Source organism: Hemicordylus capensis, chromosome 6, assembly GCF_027244095.1.
Source record: "Hemicordylus capensis ecotype Gifberg chromosome 6, rHemCap1.1.pri, whole genome shotgun sequence".
In the NCBI taxonomy this organism is placed as follows: Eukaryota; Metazoa; Chordata; class Lepidosauria; order Squamata; family Cordylidae; genus Hemicordylus; species Hemicordylus capensis.
In genome coordinates, this window is record NC_069662.1 from 112,403,293 (window position 1) to 112,418,855 (window position 15,563).

Genomic DNA, 15,563 nt, shown 5'->3' on the forward strand with positions numbered 1-15,563 from the left:
TCCCTTGAAGTCTGAACAATCACAGTGAAACATAATTCTCTGTTTGAAATTTGAAACTTGATCACCCACCACCACCACCACCACCTATTTTCCAGGGAACTGGGAAATATACAAAATACATTGTAATGTAAAAGTAAGGTAAAGGTAAAGTGTGCCATCAAGTCGATTTCAACTCCTGGCACCCACAGAGTCCTGTGGTTTTCTTTGGTAGAATATAGGAGGGGTTTACCATTGCCTCCTCACGCACAGTATGAGATGATGCCTTTAAGCATCTTCCTATATAGCTGCTGCCAGATATAGTACCAGCAGGGATTCAAACCAGCAACCTTCTGCTTGTTAGTTAAGCATTTCCCTGCTGTGCCACTTAAGGTGTGAGGCATTTTTCTTCAGATAGAGAGGACTGAAGAAGCTCCAGGCAGATTCAGGGACTGGCTGAAGGTAAAGATGCCACACAATAATGTGGTGTATCCCTTGAAGTCTGAACAATCACAGTGCTTTCTTAAAGAAGACAACTTGCCATGCACAAAGTAGTAGGAGATACTGGATTTTGCAATATTGTTGTGTAACATGTTTACTGAGGTGACCCTAGGTAAAGAGCCTGGACCTAAAGGCCTTTGAAGGGGCCCCACCACCATGCTGGACCCCTCCCCCAACTGCAAGTTAAGCATTATCCCCCTATTCTTATCCCACATATTTCTTTTCCCTCTGTCTCTAAAGCACCTGGCACAGGTCATAATTACACTGGGCTGCCTGGCACAGTGCGGGCCAGTGATGATCATACCACCCAGGACAGACTAAAGAGGATTTGGGGGCCCCCAGGGGGTGTGGACCCTGGACTTCAGCTCCAAAGGCCAGGGGTAAGAGCACCACTGCATGTTTGTTTAATATCTAGGCAAATGCAGATATGATCAAACAGCATAATTAGTCATATGATATTATTGAAAGTTTTGTCTGTGTCTAGAATCTTATATTGTTGTTTTATTTATTTATGGAAAAATAAATCTTAGAGTAATAAAACCACTTCAGCCATTTTGCTAATGGTATGTAACTTGATATGAATCAAAACTTCTTGTGAAAACTTTGCTTAACTAGCATTAACAATGCAAATAAATCCAGAAGTACAATCCTGCCAAAAGGTATACCACTTACTGTTTATGAATGTGAAAAGAAAATTAGCACGTCAGGAAAGAAAAAAACACATCTTTTAGTGTCAACCTTTCTGTAAACCTCTTTCTAGCTGTAACAGTTGCTCTTACCAATTTTTTTTCCCCAGAGGTGCGATGGACATACAGAAAGTGCCACACCTGGCATCTATGGTGTTAGCTGTTTAGAGGTGCAGACAGCATCTGTGCTGGGTTCAACTGATTTCATCACCTGAGATGCCTGAAATTAGTCATTCACCAAGGCGTAGTTTTATTAACTCTTTGAGAAATACAAAAAGGAGTTTTTGAGATGGGATTTGATAATCCTTTTACCAAATAATGATAATTTAAAATTATAGCAACATAACCACTTTCTGATTCAGCTTGATAAAATCTGGCCAATTTAAGAAGTGTGATAGGGAATATAATATTATTTCCAGACTATGAAAGTGTACAAGTGCTAGTGTTTTACGCACATATCAAATGGAGCTTTAGTTTCTACATATCTTAGTATTTCATCACAAAGGATTATATATTTTTAGAGCACTATCAATATACTTGGTGTTTTGGAGATTAACGAGAGAGAGAGAGTGAGAGAGAGAGAGAGAGAACAGGTCTCTGGTCTGAAAAGTGTGCCATGGTTGCTAGAGAAAGAGGTGTGCATGAGCAAACTATCCCCTGATTCTGGGGGTGGCTTTGGTAGGCACAAGAACTGCAGTAAGAAATGACAAAATCCCCATGCACATGCAAGGCATTACACATGTCCTTTTAGATCCTAGCCCATGCCAATTGTAATCTATAATCAAAATGGGATGAGACTCAAGGACAACACTATTTGGTAAGGACCAATTTAATAAGGTTGCCACCTACTTCTTTGGTTGGTGCATGCTTGAAATCCAACCAAGTCATAGCAGCATAACTGTAGCCCTGTTCAGACATTACTTTGTATGTGCATACAAGTGTCTAGACATATGTACATATTTTTGTGTGAATGTGCAATGTAATGTACATGTACTCATTTTGAAAGTGAACCTGGGTACTGGCCCCTTCAAATGCAGGTTACAGATAGGAAGCATACTACTGTATGTTTGTTGAACATCGTGTGTGGATAGGTGTATGTGCTTCCAGATCTGTATGTGTGTACAATGTACACAAACTGAACATGCATTGATCATAATGTGTGGAGGTAGCAATTGTCATTACTCATTTTTTTGTATCCTGGAATGGCTGGAGGTCTTTCAGGTGTCTCATCTTTGCCATCCAAGGCAACAATATGTGCACATCATGAGGAAAACAGTATATGCCACTAGAGATTACTTTGGACTTCTTTTGCAGCCACTTGCACAACTGAACAAGCAGGTCACATTTTAATTGAAAACCAGCTTGCTTGTTCAGCTGTGTGAAGCTTTGCCGAAGCTTCAAAACTTTTCAGTTTCATAACCTTTGCACATGTTGTCTTGTAGGACTGCAGCCACAGTCTTTTGCTCTTCAACTTTCCAAAGATTCCAGTGTTCATATCCATAGTCAGATCAAGTAATTATCAATGCTTCATGGAATTTTGCTTCTCTTTTTAAAGGCACTTCCTTATAGAAATGCCAGTTCCTGGGCAAAAGATGAACTTTTGGGATCATAATGCTCACTGCAAAGACCAGATGAATTTTGTGGGGCTCTAATTCTTGCTCTACCTCAGATTCACATCCAAGGTGAGGAGGAAAAAAAAGTCCTGGGTTATTTAACAGAGTCCCTTCATTTCCAAACTCCCCAGGCTCTCACCTTTCCCTTCAAATTGCACTTACTGGTGGTAGTGGTAACAGCGACATTTTGGCCACAGTTAGATGGAAAGAGAGAAGTCTGTCATTTCCTCCATCAAGCCAGCAGTTTGCACTGGTATGATGCGCAAGCCCCAGTGGCTCTTCGGAATGGTAGTTTTCCAAAGGCTCCTACAGTATTATGAGGTCCACACAGTATCCCAAGGCTAGCAGCCAACTAGAGCACTGCTGCTACCACTTTCAAGTTGCCATTTGTGTCACTTGCAGTGTATTATTTGCAGAGAATGGCTGGGTTAAAAGAAATGGATGGTGGGGACTTCAGATTTCCAAACTGGCTCAGAAAACAATTTGTGGGAATGTTCCTTGGCTTGTTTTCCAAATCAATCTGATATGATTAAAGGGAGGTATCACCCATTTCTAATTTCTTAGCATTCCAGATTTTACCACTTGTGCAACTGAACCTCATGCCCAAGATATTATGGCCAGCCTCTTGATCCTTACTACATAAAAATTTGTATTCTCCTAGAGATATGAGCTATATCTGAATATTCATTTTCTTATAGCTGAACTATAAAATATATTTCCACCTTCTTTAATAAAAATAACAAACTTGTTGACATTTAAATGACAGCCATAAAATTATTTTAATAGGTGGTGAAGGAAGATAAGATTTCATAATTTATTTAACTGCTGCAGACATCCTTGGGTTTGCTTTCAATTAAACAAAACAAAAAAAAAACCCTTTAGAAACAATATGATAATTTCCATGAGTTCATTTTGGCTATCTTTCTTTTTTTCTTTTTTAATGGCAAAATTAACCTGATAAATTCAATTTATTTATTTATTTATCTATCTATCTATCATTTATTTATCATATTTTTATACTGCCTGATATGTACATCTCTAGGTGGTGTACAAAGTTTAAAACAATATAAAAAGTCACTGATTAAAATCCACAAAACACAATAAAAACAATTGCATAAAACAGTTATTAAAACAAATTATTAAAATTAATTCTAATTAAAAGCCTGCAAGAACAGGTGAGTCTTGAGGGTCTTCCTGAAAATAAACAGAGAAGGAGATGCTCTTATTTTAGTGGTGAGCATATTCCAAAGTACTGGGACAGCCACAGAGAAAGCCCGGTCCCAGGTTGCCACCAGACAAGCCGGCAGCAACCGTAACCAGATCTCTCCAGAAGATTGTAATAGGAGGCAGGGTTCTTGACAAAGAATGTGCTCTCTTAAAAACCCTGGGCCCAAGCTGTTAAGGGCCCTATTGGTAATAACCAACACTTTGTATTTCACCCAGAAACATATTGGCAGCCAGTGCAGTTCTTTTAAAATCAGTTTTATGTGGTCGCTTCTTGTTGTCCCAGAGACCAATCTGGCTGCTGCATTCGCTACCAGTTGTAGTTTCCAGACTACATACAAAGGCAGCCCCACATACAGTGCATAACATTAGTGAAGCCTGGAGGTTACCAGCATATGTACCACTGTTTTAAGGTCATTCACTTCTAGAAATGGACGTAGTGGTGAATCAGCCGAAGCTGATAAAATGCGTTCCTGGCCACTGCCTCAACCTGAGAAACCAGGGAGAGCTTTGGGTCCAGGAGCACTCCCAAGCTATGTACCTGATATTTCAGGGAGAGTATAATCCCATCCATTGCAGAAATATCATTGCAAAAGTTACATTATTTTTTTTAAAATCAGAATAATGTTGTAACAAAATGTTTACAACTTCATGCATACAATATGAAGTGAAATTGCTATTTTAGTGCTGTGAAATGTAATCTTACTTAAAATGAGATTATTCATCTTATTAAGGATATGATTCTTATTTATAAACATGATTCGGACATCATATTTTTGATGACCTCAATGTCTCCTCATTTCTGGATGCAACTTTCAATAGTATTTATAATGGAACAGTGTGGAACTCAGTGCAAGAATGATTTTAGTATAAGAGAATGCAAAGCTACACATTCTAATGGATATACATGACTGTATCTCTGTCTCTTTCTGTTTTTGTTTTTCCAAACAGCAGCCACAGGGAACCTTAGTCTGGAACAGGACCACAACATATAAGAAGTTTAATACTTCACCTTTCACCATTTTCCTTATTTGCCCGTAGGTTTTTATTAATGGGGCAAATAGGAGCTTGGGGGCAGGGGCAATTCCCATTGAAAAAAGAATAGGAGGAATGGATGGCCTCCACTTCCCTGTGTCATGGGTCATATTTCTTGCTCTGACTATTTCAGGGGGAAATTAAAGAGATGAGGTACATTCATATATTTCCACTATTATGTGTTGTTTGATCCAGACTTATAGACCTGAGTTAACCAAATAGCAATCTAGACCAAAGACCAAGACCAAGTCTCAAAGAGTTGAACCTTTTACTCTACCAGGCCTGCTCAACATTGACCCTCCTGCAGATGTTGGCTTGCAACTCCCATAATCCCTGGCTATTGGCTACTATGGTTAGAGATTAATGGAGATTAATGGAGTTTTGGCTCACTTGCTTGAGTCATCATCTGGAGCTATATGTTTTGCAAGTACTTCTGCAGTGACCATATTATCCATTTGTGGCACACATTTTGGTCTAGCAGGCCTGCTCAACTTAGGCCCAAAAACAACTGGGGAGCCTAAGTTGAGCAGGCCTACTAGACCAAAATGTGTGCCACAAATGGATAATATGGTCACGGCAGAAGTACTTGCAAAACATATAGCTCCAGATGATGACTCAAGCAAGTGAGCCAAAACATAAGACAAAGAGCCAATCCGAGCTTGGGGAGAAATTGCTTCTAGTTCCAGTCCTTGCTTATAAATCTTAAATACTATTTGTACACTTTGGAATGTTTATCTTGTCTTGTCCATCTAGTGCAATTAGGTTTTGTACACTCTCCAGTCTATAGCACTGAGGCTGAACTCTTAAAAGGAAGAAAAGATATATTGCAACAAAATAAGACAATAAACAGTCGTAATAGTTTAAAATAGCAACTTCGTCCTGTTTTTCCCCTTAAATATAAAGGCCATAATGATCATATAACCCAGAGCTGCTCAACTTCAGCCCTCCTGCAGATGTGGGACTACAACCCCAATAAACCTGGCTACTGGCCACTGTGGCTGGGGATTATGGGAGCTGTAGTCCAAAAACTGCTGGGGGGCCTTAGCTGAGCAGGCCTGATCTAACCATATAGCTCGTAGAGCAGTGGTTCCTAACCAGAATTCCTCCAGATGTTGCTGAACTACAACTCCCATCATCCCGAGCTACAATTTATTGTGACTGGGGATGCTGAGAGCTGTAGTTCAGCAACATCTGGAGGAACCATGGTTGGGAAACACTGTCCTTGAGTGATATGCATTCCTAAATTTAAACTAATAATGGCTGTATTTTAAGCCATAAGCATCACTGAGTTTTTGCATGCTAAGGCTACTGATAGTGAGTTACTTTATCAGGTGTGCCAGGCTTTTGTAGCAAGGCATAAGGCGAGCAATGATTCCAGGTTAATTGGCCCTGTCTGAATAAGTGATGTTTTTAATGAGATGCTGTAAAGCAAAAAATAAATTAAAAAATTAAAAAATGTTAGAATGCAAATGCAAAAAATAAATAAATAAAATCACAAGATTACATGTTTAAAAAGAGAAGAGATGACCATAATATGAAAATGAATTAGATGAAATATAGACTTTCCAATGTTATTTTTGTTGCAGTTATACACCATTGCCACTTACTGGAACTCTCTGTACGTACTTTAAATGCATCATTCAAAGACAACAAACAAACAATAAGGAATAACAGTATGCGCATCAGTTATGAGAGACAAGCAACATTGTGAAGGAGGCAGATTACTTAGACATAAATATCTGTTTAAATGCTTTGCAACGGATAGCTGTCAAAGCCAGTTCCCATTGCCATCCAGAAGGATAAATGGAAGGTCACATGACTCTCACTTCCATAAAACATACTTGGGCAATGGCATATCGGTTGCTAAAGTGTTTGCATAATATGCAGCCTATTGCAATTCTGTCACTTTCAAAATAATGCATATTATACTACTTACTGTGCAAATGGATTTTTAGAGAGACGCCTTAAAAATGAAAGGCGATTAGGATGCTTGCAGAACAAAATTGCAAACAGCAGGACTGCCCAGACAGAATTGCACCAAACCTCTTTCTTTTCATAAAGTAGTATTGGTCAACTTTAAAATTTTCAACAAAGATACAAAATTTATTTTGGAAATATCAGCATGAAATATAGTGCTCTCCCCTTATGCCACACATATGTATTGTGGATGAATATTTATATAGAATGGCTTGCATTTTCTATGCAAAGAACTGAGTAAAACTTCTGCTTTGCCCACTTCCATCTATATCTTGAACTAGATGGGCATCCTAATCTAACAGGGATAATCCATGCATGAAAAATGTTTCCACACACAGTTTATCCTTCTGGACCTGCCTCCATCTTAAGGAGAAAGATACTGTAGAAAAAGGAGAAATCTAGCACCACAAATTGTGGACAAGTTGCTCCTGTACTACAAAACATATTTATATTTTTAGCTCTTACAGCACTGATCATCTAATTCCAGGCGTGTGTGTGACTAAATTAGGATCCATGTTGCCTTTTCATTGAAGCCAGTGGAAGCTTTCCTTCCAGGGCAAGTGATAGCACTGGCTTTTGCTGCTCTGCTGATAGTAGCATACGGGGATGTAAGAACCAAAAGATAAGGAGGTCCAAAGCAATGGAGGGTTCTGAAGGTAAGGACAAGGAGTTTGCGCTGAACTAGGAGCAGCAGGCAGGAAGCCAGTGTAAGGATACAAGAAGGGGTGTGATGTGGGTGAATAATATTAGCAGCAAAGTACTGGATGGAGGAAAGGGGACTGAGGTGAGACATCTGAAGACCTGAGAGGAGCAGGTTCCTCTCTTTCAAGGTGAAAGATGACCAGGGTGTGAACTAGGGTTTTGCTGAAATAGGGGCTGCCCCATCCTCACTATTACACCTGTGTGGTGATACCGTGTTTCCCCGAAAATAAGACACTGTCTTATATTTATTTTTCCTCAAGGAGACACACTATGGCTTATTTTCAGGGGATGTCTTATTTTTATTAAGTGTGGTACAACAATCTACATTTATTCAATTATAGTTAAGTCATCTTCTTCTGGAACATCGTCATAACTCTCCAAACCCGGAAGTCCATCCTGAATTTCTTTTGACTCCATTTCCTTTAGAACCATTGGCCCCAATCTTTCATGTCGAGCAATAGCGCTCTCATTAAATGAGCAGCTCTTATCCATGTAACCTGCTTGGAGTGCATTGGCAACAACACTGTCAGTGATTTTATCCCATGAATTCTTCACCCAGATCACGACCTCTTGCAGGCTAGGTTTCACAAAGTTTCCACGCTGATTTCTTGTCATTCTATTTTCAATGTAGTCGTTAATTTCCATATGCAAATGGTCTTTGAATGGCTTGTTTACTGCAATATCAAGAGTCTGCAGATAGGCAGTCATTCCTGCAGGAATCATTATTTGATCTATTCTTCTCTCTGCAAGGAAGTTCTTCATGTCTTTAGCACTGTGAGTGCTGGCTGAATCCCAGACTAGCAGACCTCTTTGGCCACCTCGCAAAACAAGTGGCAGCATTAAATCAAGCCACCTCCTTATAACTGCTTGTGTGCACCAGGCTTTTTCAGATTCAAGAACATAAATGCCAGAAACACGTTCAATCTTATCTTTCTTGCCCTTAGTGATGATAACAGGTGTGGCTTTCTTTCCATCCAGACGAATTGCCAAAATACAGGTAACACGTGAACTTTCGTGACCAGTGGAGGGAACGTAGATTGAGGAGGCACCCCTCTGTTCTATTGTCGTTTGGGCTCCTTGACCCATAAACACTGCAGTTTCATCCATAGCAATCATGTTGCAAAGTTGGTATTTAGAAAAGTCGATGCCATCAACAAAGGACTTGAATGCAAGTGCTCACTTAATAACTTCAGCATCTTCCAACTTAAACAGTGTTGTTGATTTTCTGAGAGACAGTTCATATCGCTGAAGGAAGCCATCCAGCCAGTGTTGTGATGCTTTGAATTCTGGGGATATTTCGAATTGTGGTGCCATTGCAAGGGCAAATGCTTGAATATCAGCCCTGCGCACAACCAAAGCCTTTGCTCTCCTGTCAGCAATCCATTCACTGATCATGTCTTCCAGCTCAGGAAATAAAGGCTGCCGACCTGAACCACACTTGCGCTTCTTAGCATTTCCTTTGTCTGCCTGTAGAATGAGGTTATCATATTCTGCCCGCCATTTTTGGACCATTCGGATATCCAACTTCTTCTCTTTGCAGAAAGCCGTAAGATTCTTGCCCTGGGAGTCCTCCACAATTCCTTTCTTGTACTCAACAGAATAACTCTTTCTTTTTGCACTCATCTTGTCTGGGGGTACAGGCTTACCAGTATTTATCAGGGATCCAGTGAGACTGGTGTGTGGCGGGGGTGAGAGAGACCCACAGACTGTTGCTGGTCAGTGTTAGGGAGCAGCAGCTTTACTGGTATGTGTGTTGGGTGAGAGAGACCCACAGACTGTTGCTGGTCAGTGTTGGGGAGCAGCAGCTTTACTGGTGTGTGTGTGGGGTGAGAGAGACCCACAGACAGGGGCGTAACGATACCGGTAGGGGTGGCAGGCTGCAAGCTGAGGCATACGGTAGAGGGAAGTACGGTAAAAATCTCCTCAGAAAATCTCCTCCTCAAAAATCTCCCCTCCTCCTGGCGGTGGCGGGCAGCGGCGAGAGTAAGCGCGGCGGTGGCGGGAGGCGGAGAGAGTACGCCGGGAAGCGACGCCAGGCCAGACGGCAGGCCTCGGCGTCGCTCTGCGCACTCCCGCCTGCCACCGCCGTGCTTACCGTACCTGTACTCTCTCGCGAGGTGGCGAGAGTACCGGTACGGTAAGCACAGCGGTGGCAGGCGGGAGTGCGCAGAGCGACGCCGAGGCCTGCCGTCTGGCCCGGCGTCGCTTCCCGACGTATTCTCGCCGCTGCCCGCCACCGCCAGGAGGAGGGGAGATTTTTGAGGAGGAGATTTTCTGAGGAGATTTTTACCGTACTTCCCTCTACTGTATGCCTCAGCTTGCAGCCTGCCACCCCTACCGGTATCGTTACGCCCCTGTCTGTGGGTCTCCCTCACCCCACACAAACACCAGGGCGATAGGGGGAAAGCTTCAGCAAGCAGCCTGCTACTGAGCCAGGAGAGATCACCACTATGTCTTATTTTCGGGGTATGGCTTATATTGCACAACTGCTTAGAAATCCTGCTACGGCTTATTTTATGGGTATGTCTTATTTTCGGGGAAACACGGTAGGTGCTGCTTGGTCTTGAATCAGGCTCAGCATACCGAGCTATTTCCCCTCCCCCCAAAACACTCACCCTAAATCCCTTCTTAAATAGCTGTTTCCAGAGGCATAACGGGGGAAAACGGCGCCCAGGGCAAGCTCTGCCCCTGAAATTGCACCCCCCGCCCCCCCCACATACCTGCGCCCTGGCTGGACTCCGCGGCGGTGGCGGGCGGCGGCGGATCGCGTGGCGGTGGCGGGCGGCGGCGGATCGTGTGCCCCATGGCTTGTGGCGCACAGTGGCAGCGTGGGAGTGACCGAGTGAGCGCGGCAGTGGCGGGCGGCGGCGGATCATGTGGTGGTGGTGGTGGGCGGCGGCGGATCGTGTGCCCCATGGCTTGTGGCGCACAGTAGCAGTGTGGGAATGACCGAGTGAGCGCGGCAGTGGCGGGCGGTGGCGGATCGCGCAGCGGTGGCAGGCGGTGGCGGATCGCCGAGTGCGCAGAGCGATGCCGAGGCCTGCCGTCTGGCCCGGCGTCGCTTCCCAACTGCGAGGCGCACCTGCGCAGTTCATTCTATGAACTGCGCAGGCGCGCCTGGGCAGTTGGGAAGCGACGCCGGACCAGACGGCAGGCCTCTGTGCACTTGGCGATCCACCGCCACCCCGCCCGCCACCGCCGCGCTCACTCCTGCCGCCACCTGCCACCGCTGTGTGATCCACCACCGCCCGCCGCGCTCACTCGGTCACTCCCACGCCTCCACTGTATGACACAAGCCATGGGGCACATGATCCGCCGCCGCCGCCGCGCGATCCAGGGGGGATGGGGGTGCGGCACTTTTTGGTGCCCCCCACGTGACCCGACAAAGTGGCACCCAGGGCACATGCCCTGCCTGCCCCCCTATCGTTATGCCCCTGGCTGTTTCCCCCACAAGCCAATTATAAAATTCAGATCCTGTAATACACCTTATGACATAATCAGGAATGCAGTAGGTACCAAAGGCCTGCCCTTAGCCTTCTCATGGGACCTTGAATCCTACCTAACTTCACCTCCTTTTCTTTTCCCACTTATCTAGCAGTTACCTGACCTTTCTAGGAGGTGACTTGGACCCAGGGGCATAGCTATAATTGGGCGAAAGGGTTCAAAGAACATGGGCCCCCAGTTCCTGAGGGCCCTTCAGCTCCACTCCTCCCTCTTTTCTTCATTATCTCCCTCACTCTGGGGGGGCCGCCAGAGAGAGGGATGAACACGGGCCCCCTCTCCCCTAGCTATGCCCCTGCTTGGACCGTGCAATCGTAGTATACCAAGTGCAATGAACCCTGAGATATGTAGTTTTTTCTGAGTGTCTGAATCCTTAGTATGGACTTCAAGTGGCCAAAGGATCAATTTGAATCATAGTAAATTTGAATTTGAGAAAGATGTTCTGCTTGTCTGGGGCGGCATTGTGTTGTTTTGGAGTTATTGATCTGATTGAGTGTTAAAAATCTGCTGTGAACAATAACAGTTTGAATATTATTATTAATGGATAATTGCTGCTAAAGGAACCCCCCCCCCAATTATTTAAATGTGTTCCCAAGCATATTCCGATGTAAAAGGTGGTGTCATGTTCCTATGTTCCAGGAGTGTTCATACAAAAATGCAACAGTTGGGAAGTATGATATTCAGAATTTCTTCAAAATACTGCAAAAACTATTTAAAATTTTCCCAAGTATATTCTGGTGTAAAAAGTAGTGCATTCAGCTAATTTCAGTGAAAGACTTTTGTATGCAAAATTTGTTATCTTTAGTTCATCAGGAAGTAATCTGAGGATGTTGGGGGTGGGAGGCACTGTTTTACAGTGGTTCAGCTCCTACTTTTCAGATAGATTCCAGATGGTGTCGATTGGAGACTGCTGCTCTTCAAAATCTGAGCTTAAGTATTGTGTCCCTCAAGGCTCCGTACTTTCTCCAATGCTTTTTAACATCCACATGAAACCGCTGGGAGAGATCATCAGGGGATTTGGAGCTGGGTGTTACCAGTATGCTGATGACACTTCTCCATGTCAGCTTCTTCAGGAGCTGGCATATCCTCCCTAGATGCCTGCCTGTAAGCAGTAATGGGCTGGATAAGGGAGAATAAACTGAAGCTGAATACAGATAAGACAGAGGTACTTATTGTGTGGGGTCAGAACTCTAGAGACTATTTTGATCTCCCTGTTCTAGATGAGGTCACACTTCCCCAAAAGGAAAAGGTTTGCAGTCTGGGAGTACTTCTGGATTCACACCTCTTCATGGTTTCTCAGGTTGAGGCGGTGGCCAGGGGTGCTTTTTATCAGCTCCGGCTGATATGCCAGCTGTGCCCGTTTCTCAAGATCAATGACCTCAAAACAGTGGTACATCTGTTGGTAACCTCCAGATTTGATTTCTGTAATGCACTCTACGTGGGCCTGCCTTTGTATATAGTCCAGAAACTTCAGTTGGTTCAGAATGCAGCAGCCAGGTTGGTCTCTGGGTCATCTCGGAGAGACCATATTACTCCTTTACTGATGGAGCTACACTGGCTGCCAATAGGTTTCCGAACAAAATACAAAGTGCTAGTTATAACTTAGAAAGCCCTAAACGGCTTAGGCCCTGGGTATCTAAGAGAACGTATTTTTCACTATGAGCCCCACCGCACATTGAGGTCATCTGAGGAGGTCCGTCTCTGGTTACAGCCAATTCATTTGGTGGCTACAAAGAGACAGGCCTTCTCAGCCGCTGCCCCGAGATCGTGGAATGTGCACCCTGCTGAGATATGATCCTCCCCATCTCTAGCAATTTTCAAAAAACACCTGAAAACCCATCTTTTCACCCAAGCTTTCTTGGCTTCCTAAATTTGTTTGTGGTTTAATCTCTGGTTTATTTTTAAATTGTTAAATTGTTTTAAGTTTTTTGTATATGTTTTTAACTGGTTTTATGCTATTGTTAACCGCCCAGAGACAAAAGTTTAGGGCGGTGTACACATTTGATAAATAAATTAAAAATATATAAATATGACTTTATTTCATAGAAACAAATAAACAAATTCTTCAAAATATATAATAGATTGTGTCTTACAAGCCCTGCCAATAACCATGCTAGTAATAACAATATTCCAATTATTATATATTCAGTCCTCAGATTTAAGGAAGGGATGACTCCATTGAATCCACACTTGTCCATGGCACAATGGATAAAACAGTAGATGCATCAGTGGGTCTGATGTTAGGTGAGGGAATCCCTGAGTAGCAGCTCCTGTAGCTGAAGACCACATGAAATAACCAGTGTGTCAAGATTCACAGTGTATTGCTTCATAAATGGTAAACGCTTTTGGATGGATGAAGACAGCAGCACCTTATTTGCAGTCCATAGCCTTTTTACCTGACAGCTACCAACCATAAGTTTTTCTTCATGTACTGGACCTGGATATATTAACAGTTTGAAAGTATAGCCTTGTGTTCATTGAGCCCCTAGATATAGATTTAGGAGCATCTCTAACAAAGCTAATTTCCTAAAAATGGAATGTACATGTGTAATAAATAAATAAAATAAAACCCAATCTACTAAACAAAAATGGCAGAAAAAAGATTATTTGAAGATTCCTGACTGCTCACAGATTAAAGCTACTATTCAATGCCATGGCAATTTACATTTTCATTTATGAAAATACTAGTTATTAACTTCCAATATGGTTTATTGCTGGTAAGTAAGAATACACCAAGCAGGAAACATCACACCAAATGGTTCCTAGTGAGCCCTACGGTTATGGTGCAGAGTCCTATTTATTACTCACATTTTAGCAAGCTGTTTTAAACCTATCTGGGCTTATTTCAAGAGACAAGAGGTGGATAAGACAAAGCTATTTAATGTGATGGCATTTTTTAATGTAAAAGTGTCACTGTGCACTGGCATATTCATAATGTGCTTATTCTCATTACAGTTTTCAATTTGTCAGTGCCTTAGTGGCATGCATCCACTGAGCTGGGATGGCTGTTGGTGGTTAACCTTGTTACTGCAGACAAGTTACAAGCCCTGACAAGCACTGGATTACTGTGCCATTTGTTTTAGAAACCACAAGGGGAAGAAAAGGTGGGAGGTTCAAAGGTAAGCTGTATCTTTGTGTACACCATCTTACATGATTCTGAGAAACATGAGCACTACTTGTGCCAGGTGGAAAAGTTAGTTCTCCTGATATGTTCCTGCTGTGGGGAACTACTGCAGTAATACACTGTCTTAGGTTTCAGTCTTCTGATGAGCACCTGGGGCCGGGGGAGCAGTAATGTATGATTCTTTTTTTATTTGAGTTAGTGGGTTATTTTTCAACTCTCTTTAATGTGAGTTCACCACCCTCTCAATGTGAAACTAAACGAGGGGTTCAACAAACATGAGTATCTTAGGATATGTTTGTTTTCAGTTTGGGAGTGAAACCACATAGCCTGAGGGAGGAACTACATGTTATGAGACAAATAATGGGTTTCGAGCCCTGTGTCATCATGTTTTTGCTGAGATCTGAGAAGAACATTTGTAAGGGGAAAGGAACCCTTCCTATCCTGTGGAGTCTACCCTGAAAATGTTTCCTATGGCATTTTTCTCCCGTGGGCATTTGTAGGGTATGGGCAAAGTTCATCAACCCCTATTCCACTTGCCAAATCTCCCCAATCCCACATCTGTATTGTCTCAGCTAAACTGATTTTGGAACTGCATTTACTGAGGAAAATATCATTCTGCCATTAAATGCACAATTGAAAGTCTTAGGTGTTCAGTATGTGTAACTAGTTTTTTTCAGTTCAGTGGGTGTGACTAGTTTTCCTTTAAGTACTGAGGACAACATCTATACTGCCCGCTATTGCTGTCCTCTTCCACCAAAAATGCCACAAAATACCCAACTGCTTAAGCTTTTGCTGACTTAGATTCCTTACTGTTATGTCACCTATGTGTTTGAAGACTTCCTGTAGTCCTTAAGTCAAAGGTTTTGACTATCAGAGGTGCCTATGAAAGGTGATCAGTCCGCACAGGATGAAAACTACACAAATGTACTCTTTTAGTTACAGCATGAAACCCTTCTTTCTAAAGAGCATGCTGGCTGAACTCTCTTGCACCACAAAAGCCAATACTAAATAAATATGTGAGCTACCACAGGGTTTTGTTTGGCAGCCCCACTGAAATAAAAACAATGTGCATATCAGTAACAAATGCTGACATGGTATTTCTGTGGTAGAAGCAACTGCTTCTTGTTATAACGTCTAATGTCTGTCCTGTATTTCAAACCAGTTCCAAATTCTTTACATCCTTTTCAGAGCTTATGTTCATGTGTGAACAGAACTGTGCCCTTA

General features: G+C 42.8%; 2 long non-coding RNA genes across 4 annotated transcripts in view; one reads left to right on the forward strand and one right to left on the reverse strand.

The window, feature by feature from the left end:
* LOC128330549 (uncharacterized) overlaps positions 1-10,701 on the reverse strand; it is a 20,123-nt gene extending 9,422 nt beyond the window's left edge. For both annotated transcript variants that reach the window (XR_008310143.1, XR_008310142.1), the window contains exons 1-2: positions 10,435-10,701; positions 1,257-1,422 (exon numbers count right to left, since the gene is read on the reverse strand). This is a non-coding gene — a long non-coding RNA (uncharacterized LOC128330549). The remainder of the gene's footprint in view (positions 1-1,256; positions 1,423-10,434) is intronic.
* LOC128330548 (uncharacterized) overlaps positions 9,887-15,563 on the forward strand; it is a 26,298-nt gene continuing 20,621 nt past the window's right edge. Inside the window, exons 1-2 of one of the 2 annotated variants that reach the window (XR_008310140.1) lie at positions 9,887-10,180; positions 14,171-14,334. This is a non-coding gene — a long non-coding RNA (uncharacterized LOC128330548). The remainder of the gene's footprint in view (positions 10,181-14,170; positions 14,335-15,563) is intronic. The other variant, XR_008310141.1, reaches the window with a different exon arrangement.